This window comes from Orycteropus afer, unplaced genomic scaffold, assembly GCF_000298275.1.
Source record: "Orycteropus afer afer isolate SDZICR_OR568_19922 unplaced genomic scaffold, OryAfe1.0 scaffold00002, whole genome shotgun sequence".
In the NCBI taxonomy this organism is placed as follows: domain Eukaryota; kingdom Metazoa; phylum Chordata; class Mammalia; order Tubulidentata; family Orycteropodidae; genus Orycteropus; species Orycteropus afer.
In genome coordinates this window covers 24,712,878-24,724,375 of record NW_006921589.1, presented here as the reverse complement: position 1 = coordinate 24,724,375, position 11,498 = coordinate 24,712,878, and positions in this window count along the sequence as shown.

Genomic DNA, 11,498 nt, shown 5'->3' with positions numbered 1-11,498 from the left:
GCTTTATAGATGCTGTATTTTTATCCAGGTGCCACTCCAATTTGTGTATGTAATAAAATTATTTATATAAAAGTGAGATTTGTCAACATTTTTCTGTTAGTATAGATTTATTAGGGGTGGCTAAGAAGAGTGCTAGTCAGCAGTTTTCCATGTAAAGTTGTCCCTGACTAATTTGTCTACATGTCAGTTGTCATTCCCCTAAAAAAGGAATTACTTCTAATCCAGATATATTGCTTAAAACTTTTTAGAAACAGAATAATCAGGGAAGTTTCTAGAGAGAAAAGTGTTTGGTTTTTGGGTTTTTTTTTTTTTCCTTGAGGATTGGGGTAAAGAAATACCTCCCCCCAAAACTTATCAGCACAAAACAGGGTATTGATTTTGACTCTGATGTTTCTATTGGAGTTAAATGATAAATAACTATAATGAGGGAAATACATTTCTAATAAAATTTCCTACATTCTAGAAACATCCCTGTTTTAATTTTTTTATCTAAATTTTTTGTGCTTTATCTGTATAAAGAGAAAAAAAATGTACTGAGTTATAATGCATTTTATTAACACTATGTACATATTAGCTGCTTTTGTGTTCAGAATGATAGCAATTGCTTTGTATATTAAAGTGATCCTTGTGAATTTGTGAAATATTGTCATAAAGTGCTTTTTCTTACTGTAATCTTTGTGGTATCGACTGTCGTAATGCCCTTTTTACACAAACATTTATGTGCAGTCATATAAACATGCTTTTAAAAACTCTGTAGTCTCTTTTTTGGGGGATGGGATCTCTGTATTTTGTTTTCAATAGTCTTAAGCCATGTTTTCTTGATCTTACAGATAAATGAGCAGAAATTTTAATGTTAGACTACATGTATCACAAGGTGCACAGCAACAGAAAACTAACTGAAGAATCAAGAACATACTTTCAGTTACTTCGTTTTCCTCTACTATTCTGAGTTTTTAACACAAGTTTTTTTTTTTTCCCCCCTAGTAAAATAGTGCCTTTTTAAAGGATTTGGTGCTGTGACTGTCCTGTTTAGACAACCAATGGGAGGCATATGACCAGCTGTCTCCCATGTCATATAATGCATGTTTGCACTGGAAGAGCAGTTAGATAACTTCTCAAGTTCCCTTGCAATTCTAAAATCTGTCGATGAAAGGGAAAAGGATGAGAGGTGATTCATTTTCCCTTAGCTTAAGGCTTAGAGAACAAAAGATTCCTATATTTTTTATTCAGCTTCTGAAAATAAGCAGTTATATTTATTAAGTAGATTTGTTTCTTTTCAGTTGCCAAGACGTGTATAGTAAGCTGGCTGTACTTGTCATTGTATTGAAAGAATTACATGAATTGTATTCTTCACTTTTACAAAGAGTGGCCGGCCACATAATTCATTGTACAAATTCAGATGCTTCTAAAAGTGAAAGGGAATGATAATTCTATGCAGACAGTAGGTGTAAACCAGGATTGTCCTGAACAAATTAAGACTTAATGTCACCCTACTTGTAAGCCATGTTCAAATGATTGTACTACCAGTGAAAGCCTGGAGTGCTTATCTTCTCTTACCTTACACGCTTTGCCAGAGTGACTTCATCCATACTTTTGCCATCACTTGCTCACCTCACAAATATTCCTTAGGACACATTTAGGGGCAATGAAGTTACAAAGAAAAGATAAGAGTCTCCACTAAAAGGCAAATCCAAAGAATTCTAACAGTTAATAATTTCAGCCCAGATATCTCCACTGAGCTGAGTAATATGCTATTGTATATGTATGCCAAGTTTGCTAGGTGGTACAAATTCTCACTCCACTGCTAATCTAAAGGGTGGCACCATGGAAGAAAGGCCTGGTGATCAGGGGCTCTAGTTTACAGCATAAATAGACTATCATATCAAGCATAAACCCAGAATACACAGGAGGTGGAAGAGAAGCTAGATGACTGGGACCTTTTGAAAATTAAATTTTTATGTGCATCAGAAGACTTCGTCAAAAGGGTAAAAAGAACCTACAGATTGGGAGAAGATACTTGCCTGTGACATCTGACAAAGATACTTGCCTGTGACATCTGACAAAGGACTTATCTCCAAAATCTATAGAAAATTTCAACACCTCATTGCCAGAAAGACAATCCAATTCAAAAATAGGCAAAGGACATGAACAGACTCTTCACTAAAGATGATACGCTGGCAGCCAACAAACACATGCAGAATTGCTCGCGATCATTAGCCACTGGAGAGATGCAAATCAAAACAAGGATGAGATATCATCTCACCCCAGCAATAATAGCAAAGTTCAACAGGACAGAAAATAACAAATACTGGCAAGGTTGCAGAGAGCTTGAAACTCTCATACACTGCTGGTGGGATTGTAAAATGGTACAACCATTGTGGCAAATGGTATGGTGTTTCCTTAAAAAACTGAAATAGAAATACCATTTGAACCAGCAATTCCATTACTAGGAATATATCCTAAAGAGGTGCAAGACAGGACATGAACATATATATGCACACAGACATATGCACACCCATGTTCAGCACAGCACAATTCACTATAGCAAAGAGATGGAAACAACCTAAATGCACATCAACAGATGAATGGATAACCAAACTGGTACATTCACACAATGGAATACTATGCTACATTAAAGAACAATGAAGGATACATGAATCATCTCACAACGTGGATGAACCTGGAGGACGTTATGCTGAGTGAAATAAGTCAATCGCAGAAGGACGTATATTGTATGAGCCCATTACTGTAAAAAGCCAAGGAAGGGTTTGCTTAGGGAAGGGAACTCACTTCATAGGTTACCAGGGATGGGAGAGAAGGAGAGGGGATAATTTCAGACTAGTTGGGGGCCACACACTGAGTTGGGTAAGGGGAGGGATGGTATATATAGAAAGCGTCTGTGACCAGCATGATAAAATTGGGGAAAGGGAGGACATCATATTGTGCATGTAAGAAATAAAGAGACTAATACCAGTAATCCACAATATTGCATTACCATTAACACCAAACACAAGGCTACAGATAAACACATAAGACAACTGAGAGGATCAGATGGGGGTCAGTGAACAAGATTATACTCTAGACCAAAGATAGATTCAGCTGAGGCTAATCTTGCACAGATACTAGTGATTCAAAATGCCTGCAATCATTACAGAAGCAACAGAAGACAGACATGGAGCAATCCCTCGTAGATACCCAGACACTGTGGGGGAGAGATCCACTGGTTCTGCTAACTCAGGACCATAGTACTGGGGCAAACCAGACTCAACTGGTATAACAAAATACATAAAAATCTTGTTCCACAACTTACTTTGGTGAGTAGCAACTGGGGTCTTAAAAGCTTTCGAGTGGTCATCTAAGATGCAGCTAATGGTCTCCTCTTGTTTGAAAGCAAAGAAGCGTGAAGAAAACCAAGGGCATTTGAAAACAATCAGCCCTAGGACATGACGAACCTTGAGACCAGAAGAACTAGATGGTGCCTGGCTACCAGTGCCAACCACTTGGGAAAGGATCGAAACTAGAGATCCTGGATAGAATGGGAGGAAAAACGTGGAACAAAATTCAAAAACACAATAATGACCAGAATTACTGGTCAGATGGAGTCTGGTAGGACCCCTGAGACTACGGTGCTGGGATACATTTCAGGCCAGGATAACACTCACTCCCAAGGGCTGGCTCTCAGCCCAACAGTAAGAAAGTGCAGAACACTCAACCCAGGGTGATACACCCACCTACTCTACAGAGATAACATCCCTTGGAGCAACTGGCCATGGGGCACCATGGCCAGAAGGACAACATTCACACAGAGGGAAAGCTGGACAGACAGGAGTGCATAACTAAGAAGGTCATGGGGGGGAGGGTCACTGGAAAGGGAGAGGAGGACAGTGCATTAGGGATGGGGATGGTAATCGGGAAGCAAAACAAAATGTACATGAAATGTTGAGTGTAAAACAAATTCTGCTCTGTAAATTTGTACCTAAAGCACAATTTAAAAAGAAAGAAACCCTATGGAGCAGTTCTACTCTAAAAACATGAGTCAGAATCAATTAAGTGGCAATTTTTTTTTTTTTAACGTATGTGCTACAATTGGTTTATCTGTTGATGGACATGGGGCTGTTTCTACTTTTTGCCTATTGTGAACAGTGCTACTTTGAACATTTGTGTACAAGATTTATTGAGTACCTATTTTCATTTCTTTTGGGTATTTATCTAGGAATGGAATTGTTGGGTCATAACACACTGTTTTGAGGAATCACCCAACTGTTTTCCACAGTGGCTGTGCCATTTTACATTCCCATCAGCAGTGTACAAGGGCTCCAATTTCTTCATATGCTTCCCAACGCTTGTGATTTCCCAGGGTTTTTTTAATAGCCATCCTCATGGATGAAAAGTGTTATGTCTTGTGGTTTTGATTTTTATTTCCTTGAAGACTAATGATGCTGAGAATGTTTCCCTGTGCTTGTTGTGTATGTTGTTCTACACACGCAATGTATCTTTGGAGAAACAGGTATTCAGGTCCTCTGCCCATCTTCTAGTTCGGTTGTTTTTCAGTTGTTGAGTTCTATGAGTTTCTTACCTATTCTGCATAGCAGACCCTTATCAGATATATGACTTCCAAACTTTTTTCCCATTCTGTAGACTGTCTTTTCACTTTCTTGATAATATCCTTTTTTCCTAAATTTTATTTTGTTGAGAAGATACACAACAAAACATACCAATTCAACAGTTTCTACATACACAATTCAGTGACATTACATTCTTTGAGTCATGTAACCATTCTCTCCCTCCTTTTCTGAGTTGTCCCTCCCTTAAAGTTCCTACCTAGTCCTTGGAGTTACTGTTGTCAATTTGATCCCATATAGGTCTTAACAGAGCATAATGCTGAAGACAGACATTTTCACTGAACTTAAAACTGTTTGGTTTTAAGATTACTTCAGGGGATATTTTGGGGTTTAAGGTTTAAAGATTTTATCAGGGCAATAGTTTCAGGGGTTCATCAATCCTCCATGGCTCCAGAAAGCCTGGAGTCCATGAGAATTTAAAATTCTACATTTTCACCCTTTTGATCAGGTTTCTTCTATGGACTCTCATCAAAATGTTCAGTAATGGTAATTGGGCACCATCCAGTTCTGGTCTCATGGCAAAGAAGGCAGGTGTTCACAGAAGCAATCAGCCACATTCCATATACTCCTATTTCTGACTCCTCTGTTGCTCCAGGTGACTAAAGACCAAGTGTGCCCTGGACGGCCACTTGCAGGCTTTTAAGACACCAGGCACTATGCAACAAACTTAAGAATACACAAAAACCAAACTCACTGCCAATGAGTTGATTTGACTCATAGTGACTCCTCCTTGGGTTTCCAAGGCAGTATCTCTACACATAAGTAGACTGCCCAATCTGCCTTCTGAGGAGTGGCCGGTGGATATGAAGCACAAGCCTTCTGGTTAGCAGTCAAATGCTTTAGGCACTATGTCACCAGAGTGCCAAATACATTATTAGGCCAATTAATTGGGATTTCCCATGAAACCCTGACCCTAAACCTCCAAACCAAGGAAGGAAATCCCGCAAGGTGTTCGGTTGTGCATAAGCAGACGCAGCTGCTACTCTCTTTTTGGTCGTTGTAAATAGATCTATTACACACCTTTTCCCAATTCAGTTTTTCACAGATGTACAACAATCAGCCCTAGGACATGGCTGCAATTAATCAGCTGTGCAAACCTACCTTTAAACAATGTAATTTTCCCACCATCATTAACCTACCCTTTTCTTCCCTCCCTTTCACCCCTAGTAACCACCAATAAACTTTGGTCTCTGTACATCTGCCCTTTCTTATCTTTTTATATAAGGGAGGTCATACAATATTTGTCCATCTGTGATTGGCTTATTTGACTCAGCATATTGTCTTCAAGCTCCACCCATACTGAAGCATGTATAAGACTTCACATCTCCAGTTGGCTGAGTAGTATTCCACCGTATGTATGGATGTACATTTTGTTTACCCATTCATCTGCTGATGGACATTCGGGTTGTATTCCGCCTTTTGGCTGTTGCATACAGGGCTGCAATCAAAAGAGGTGTACAAATAGCTGAGGCTGCTTTCAAGTTTGGGTATATACATCTAAGGATAGAATTATGGGGTCATACAGTAGTTTTTAGTTTTTTGAGGAACCACCACCATGTATTCCACAGCAGCTATCTCTTATGCATTCCTACCAACAATGGGTAAGAGTCCCAAGTTCCTCACATTCTTGTCAACATTTGTTATTTTCTGTTTTTTCATCTTAGTCATCCCAGTGGGAATGAAATGGTATCATCTGATGTGTTTGGATACAGTTTCTGAAAATAGTCTCCCAGTTTTTTTGTGAAGTCTTTTGATGAACAAAAGTTTTAATTTTTATGAGGTCCCATTTGTTTAACTTTTGCTGTTTGTACTTTTGTGATTATATTAGAATCCATTGTTGAAAGCTAGGACAAGTTGCTCCTGCTTCTTGTTCTAAGAATTTTATGGTTTTTAATTATCTTTTAACTCAGTTTTTTTGTTATGATTATTTTTTAAAGTAATATATGTATTTGGGAAAAGCTCAACAGTGCAAAAGGACCAACAGTAAAAAGCCATTTCTTGTGTGTCCTTTCAGTCATAATCTGTGCATATACATGCAAATGTAATGTATAGCCTTTCCTCCTGCCCACTCTTTTACACAATACGGTTTATGAACAGCATTTTGGTTTTTTACTGCTGTATCTTGGAGACAGTTCCATTTCAGAGTATGTTCCTCTGAATATGTTTCATTTCTGCCCTCCCCTTCTAACAGGGGTGTCGTGTCCCACTGTATGGATATTTCACGGCTTATTTAACAGTATTCTTCCGTGAACATTTAGGTCGTTTGAAACTTTTAACTGGTACAGACGTACACAAGCTAGTGTAGCTACATACAAGCTAGTTTACCTCCAGGATAGATACTGAGACACAGAAATTGTTTCTGGAGCCCTTCCCCCCCATATTTGGCATTTCTTTCCTAAGCATTATTAAGAATCTACTAAATTAATAAAAATAGTATTTTATCAAACTTCAGTCTCTGTACCTTCTTTAAGGAAAATTAGAAGTCTCAGAACCAGCCTTACCCAATTACAAAGTAGGTAGGCCTCTCTTTCAGTGTGTTTCCCTACTAATCTTCCTTAAAAGCAATTCTCACTGAAGAAACTAAATTTTTCAGTACACTAACTGTGATAGTTGGAACTGTGTGTCAACTTGGCTGGACCACAATTCTGTGTGGTTTAAGCAACTGTGATGTGGGTTGTTCCAATGATGGGATCAGAGGTATATGTTTTGAGTAGCCAATCCATTGAAAGGGATTGTCCTGGGAAAAGAGACACTCTTCTGTGGATCGGGATCCTGTTGTGCTGCCTACAACTATTCGTGAGTGAACAATCCACCATTCGGCCTGGAGATCTTGGATTCATCACTCGTTGGAGTCAACAGCCAGTATACTGCCTGCCAACCTTGAGCTCGTCAGCCCCTGCAGCTGCAAGAGTCAGGAAAAGCCTTCAGCTTGACATTTGATCCAAGAACTTGGGACTTGCCAGCTTCTGTAAGTGTATGAGCCATTTTCCTAAGATAAATTTCCCTTTCTCTCTATGTAAGCTTTTCTGGGTTTATTTCTCTAGAGAACCCAGTCTAACACACTATCTTTTCTTGTGTTACTACATTTTAAACCTAACCTTTGTTGTAGAGAGGCGTAACATGGTTTTACACCTTGAAGAGATTTCAAAACTAACCATCAGATCCTCAAATTTGGAAGTTTTTAAAGAAGTAAGTTAAAGGCTCCCTTGTGGCGTTAACAGTTAGGTGCTGAGCTGCTGGCTGAGAGGATACGGTTCAAACCCACCCAGCAGCTCCTCGGGAGAAAGACCTGGTGACGTCCTCCTGCAGAGATCACCCTCTAGGAGACCTATGGGGCAGCTCTACTGTGTCCCCTGAGGTCACTCACTGGGAGTCTGAATCCACCCCATGGCACCCAACAACCATAAGGACTGCCCAGGTTTCAGGCAGTTCATGTCAGTGCTGAGGTTGAACCCAAGTCTTAGTTCCCCAGATCAGGGCCCTCGATATTCACTGCAACAAGGTGCCTCATTGCTGTTAAGGAACATGGAAATGCTGCTTCTCCCTAGGTAGATGTCCTGGCGATGAGTAGGACTGTGACTTTCTCTGATACAAGATAAATGGTGTCTATTTCACCATTAAGTCATGCCCTAAATCTAGGGCACTTACCAATACTGGATACATTACACAGTGATTTTTGTAAAGACGTTTTTAAAAATTTTGTTTAAGAATTTCAGAATTGACAGAGAATGCTATCCTTCAACTACCATAAACTACAGAGATTTAATGAAATTGATTGTTGGAAGTGAATCTTTTACAGAAGTTCATGGTAACTCAGCTAGTGATTGAGTACACACTGATGTTTTAATGTCTCTGCAATTTTATTTACCCGTTTATGGGAGCTAACAACAACTCAGGTCAACAACTAAAGCACAGAAATGAAGTGACTTAATAAGGGAGCTGATCTGTAGAGGAATCTGTATTATTCATGTAAATATTAAGCTCCCTTTATGAACAGGGCACCATGTTAAGATTTGAAATATGAAGTATAAACTATAATCCTTGTCTTCCAGGAACATAAACAGAATTTGGTAAAACACTATAGAGAGTGTTATTACTTTACTACTAAATTCCACTCCCTCTACATTACTGCTGTCATGTAACCTAGTTTTAAAGAATTTGAGCATTAAAAAAATAACTTTTGAAAAACGCTTTGTGGGTCTAAATATGGCATTATATGTAATTATTTCTAAGGACAGAACTAGCAGGTCATAGTCTTCAAAAGTACAAAATCATTCACTAAAATTCTAGGCCTTTAACACTTGGAATTACTCTCCCTTTTTGCTGATTTTAACAGCTGAGTCATACTACAAGCCCATCCAGTTTCACCAATCCACAGAACTTTGGCCTGTTCACAGAAATGAAATCTCTTGCCTAAGCAAGTACAGTACTAATGCAGCCAAGACTTATTTTGTAACCAATGTTATTTGCCTCTGTCTCTTAAACCTGATTAATTTACTACTTTTGGTACTTATCAGACATGAGACACTTTGACTGATGAACTTTGTCACTTCTTCTTAACCCCTTTTCATTGAAGCTGGATCACATTATCAGCAAGGCATTTAATTCCTCAGAGGCGCATCACTGATGTATTTTTGTTGTGTTGTGTGTCACTGAATTGATTCCAGCTCATACCGCCTGTACAGGACAAAGTAGGCTGCATCACTGGGTTCCCAAGGCTGTAATCTGTACAGGAGCAGATCGCCAGTTATTTTCTCCCACGGGGTAGCTGGTGGATTTGAACTGCTGACTTTTCAGTTAACAGCCCAGTACTTAACCATTTCCACCACCAGGGCTCCTTATATATTTTTAACTACATACAATTTATAAGACAGTAAAACCGGCAGGCACATCATTTAAAATCTTTACATTTCCATCCTCTCATTTTTATGTTAATCTAGCTCTTTCTAGTCTGGAGAAGTCTTGCCAGATTTTACATATGTATTTTTCAGAATGTTTTGTTATCTTTAATTTGAAAAATGAATAGTTCTACTAAGTAACTGCGAGTAGTTTGTACAAGGAGTATGTTGTACTTGAACAGTTTAGTCTTAATATTTTCTATTTGTTTTGGAATAAAGGTTTGAAATACTAATACACACAGCCACACAGAAGACGGGCAGTCATTACTATGTATTTCCCAGCTTTCCTGTTTGAGCTATAGAACTGCTGGCTGGAAGGCTTATTCCAGACCATTGGGAAATGAGCAGGAGGGGAGGCAGAAGGCATCGTTATATAGATTTTTAAGGGCAATTTAGTAAGTAAAAGGGACTCAATCCTATATAAAAAGTTGAATGTTCATACATGCAAGTTTACTTCATTCCACACACTTGCATACCTTTAATGTACAAAGCCCTCTGTCAGCAGAACCAAACCAAAACCAGTTGCCAAACCTCCCTCGGAGGCCCCTCTGGGTGGGTCTGAGCCACTGATCTATTAGTGGCCTAGCACGTAACTGCACTGCCTGGGACTGCATGTCTCAGGAGAGGGAGACAGGGTGCAAGAGACACAGGCTCTGCCCTGAAGGAGCCTTGTGTTCAGCTGTTTGGCTACTAACAGGTTGGTGATTTGAACTCACCTTGAGGTGCCTCCAAAGAAAGGCAAGGTCACGGCCATGAAAACCCTATGGAGCACAGTTCTAGTGTGAAACACATGGGGTCACCAAGGGTCAGAACTGAGTGGGCATCAACTGGTGGTGTAACTAACAGGAAGTATTTTGACCAATTATTCTAATCCTTTTATATGTAATAATAAACGTTTCACTAGAAACTATTTAAAGATGGTACAGGGCTTCAGATAGTTCTGTCAGGAACTAAAGCAAGATGCCCTCAAGAGATAATGTACTTACAAAATTAGTGGTAATTCTAAGAACCTGATGTTAACACATCTTTGCAACTTAAGAAATTGAGGAATACTAGAATTGAGGCTTTAGTAAATTAGGTTTGGACTACATTTCTATCTTTAACTTGACAAAACATGTACACTTAAAGTGTACATTTATCAGATAAATTCGTATTTTCAGCATAAATGAAAAATGTCCTAATTTTGTTGGCATTTGTAGTAGACACTGTGTGTGCTGCCCAAACCTTCCCATTCTTCTCCCACACAACTGAAGCACTCATCTCCCCAGCTGCCGGGAATCTTGGTAGCTGATGGCTCTCAGTTGAGTCCCTCTCCAGGAATTATCTCTGGCCCAAGATTACGCCTCTTATATAGAGTGACTAAGATAAAAAGGCCTGGCCCCTTGCCTTGATATGGCACAAATGCAGAGGATACCAGCTGTGAAGACCTGGCTGATGTTCCTGCCTCCATCTCAGCCCAACTTCCTCCTGTCTTCCAGTCCTGCTTCTTTCTCTCCCTTGAAGGTACTGATCTTGAAAGTATTCTCATGTTAACTTTCTGCAACCTAACCTCTGCGGTACTTTCCCAGGAAACTAAACTGAGACAACCTACTAAATCCTAAGCCAAGACTGGCACTTGATTTCCATCACACAACCAAATTAACCCTGCTCAGTTTTTCTCGCCTTTTATTCTATTTGTAGGACAGAAAAAAATTACCTTCCTTCAACCTTTTCTGATTTTTAATTATTGTTTTATGAAAATGTAAAACATAACCCACCTACTGCTTTCCCCATTTGGTAGAGGTCACCCAGACCTCTCACTGAAGTCCCCCTGCCTCTATACACACACACACATTTTAATACCTATCTCAAAAGTTAGGGTCTTAAAGGAGTTGAACTGCAATGAATATTCTAATTTCTAATAGTATACCAAGATGGGATTGGCTTTTCAGTACAGTATTGGTGATATTGCAGGGCTTTTAATTGATTTCTTTTAAAA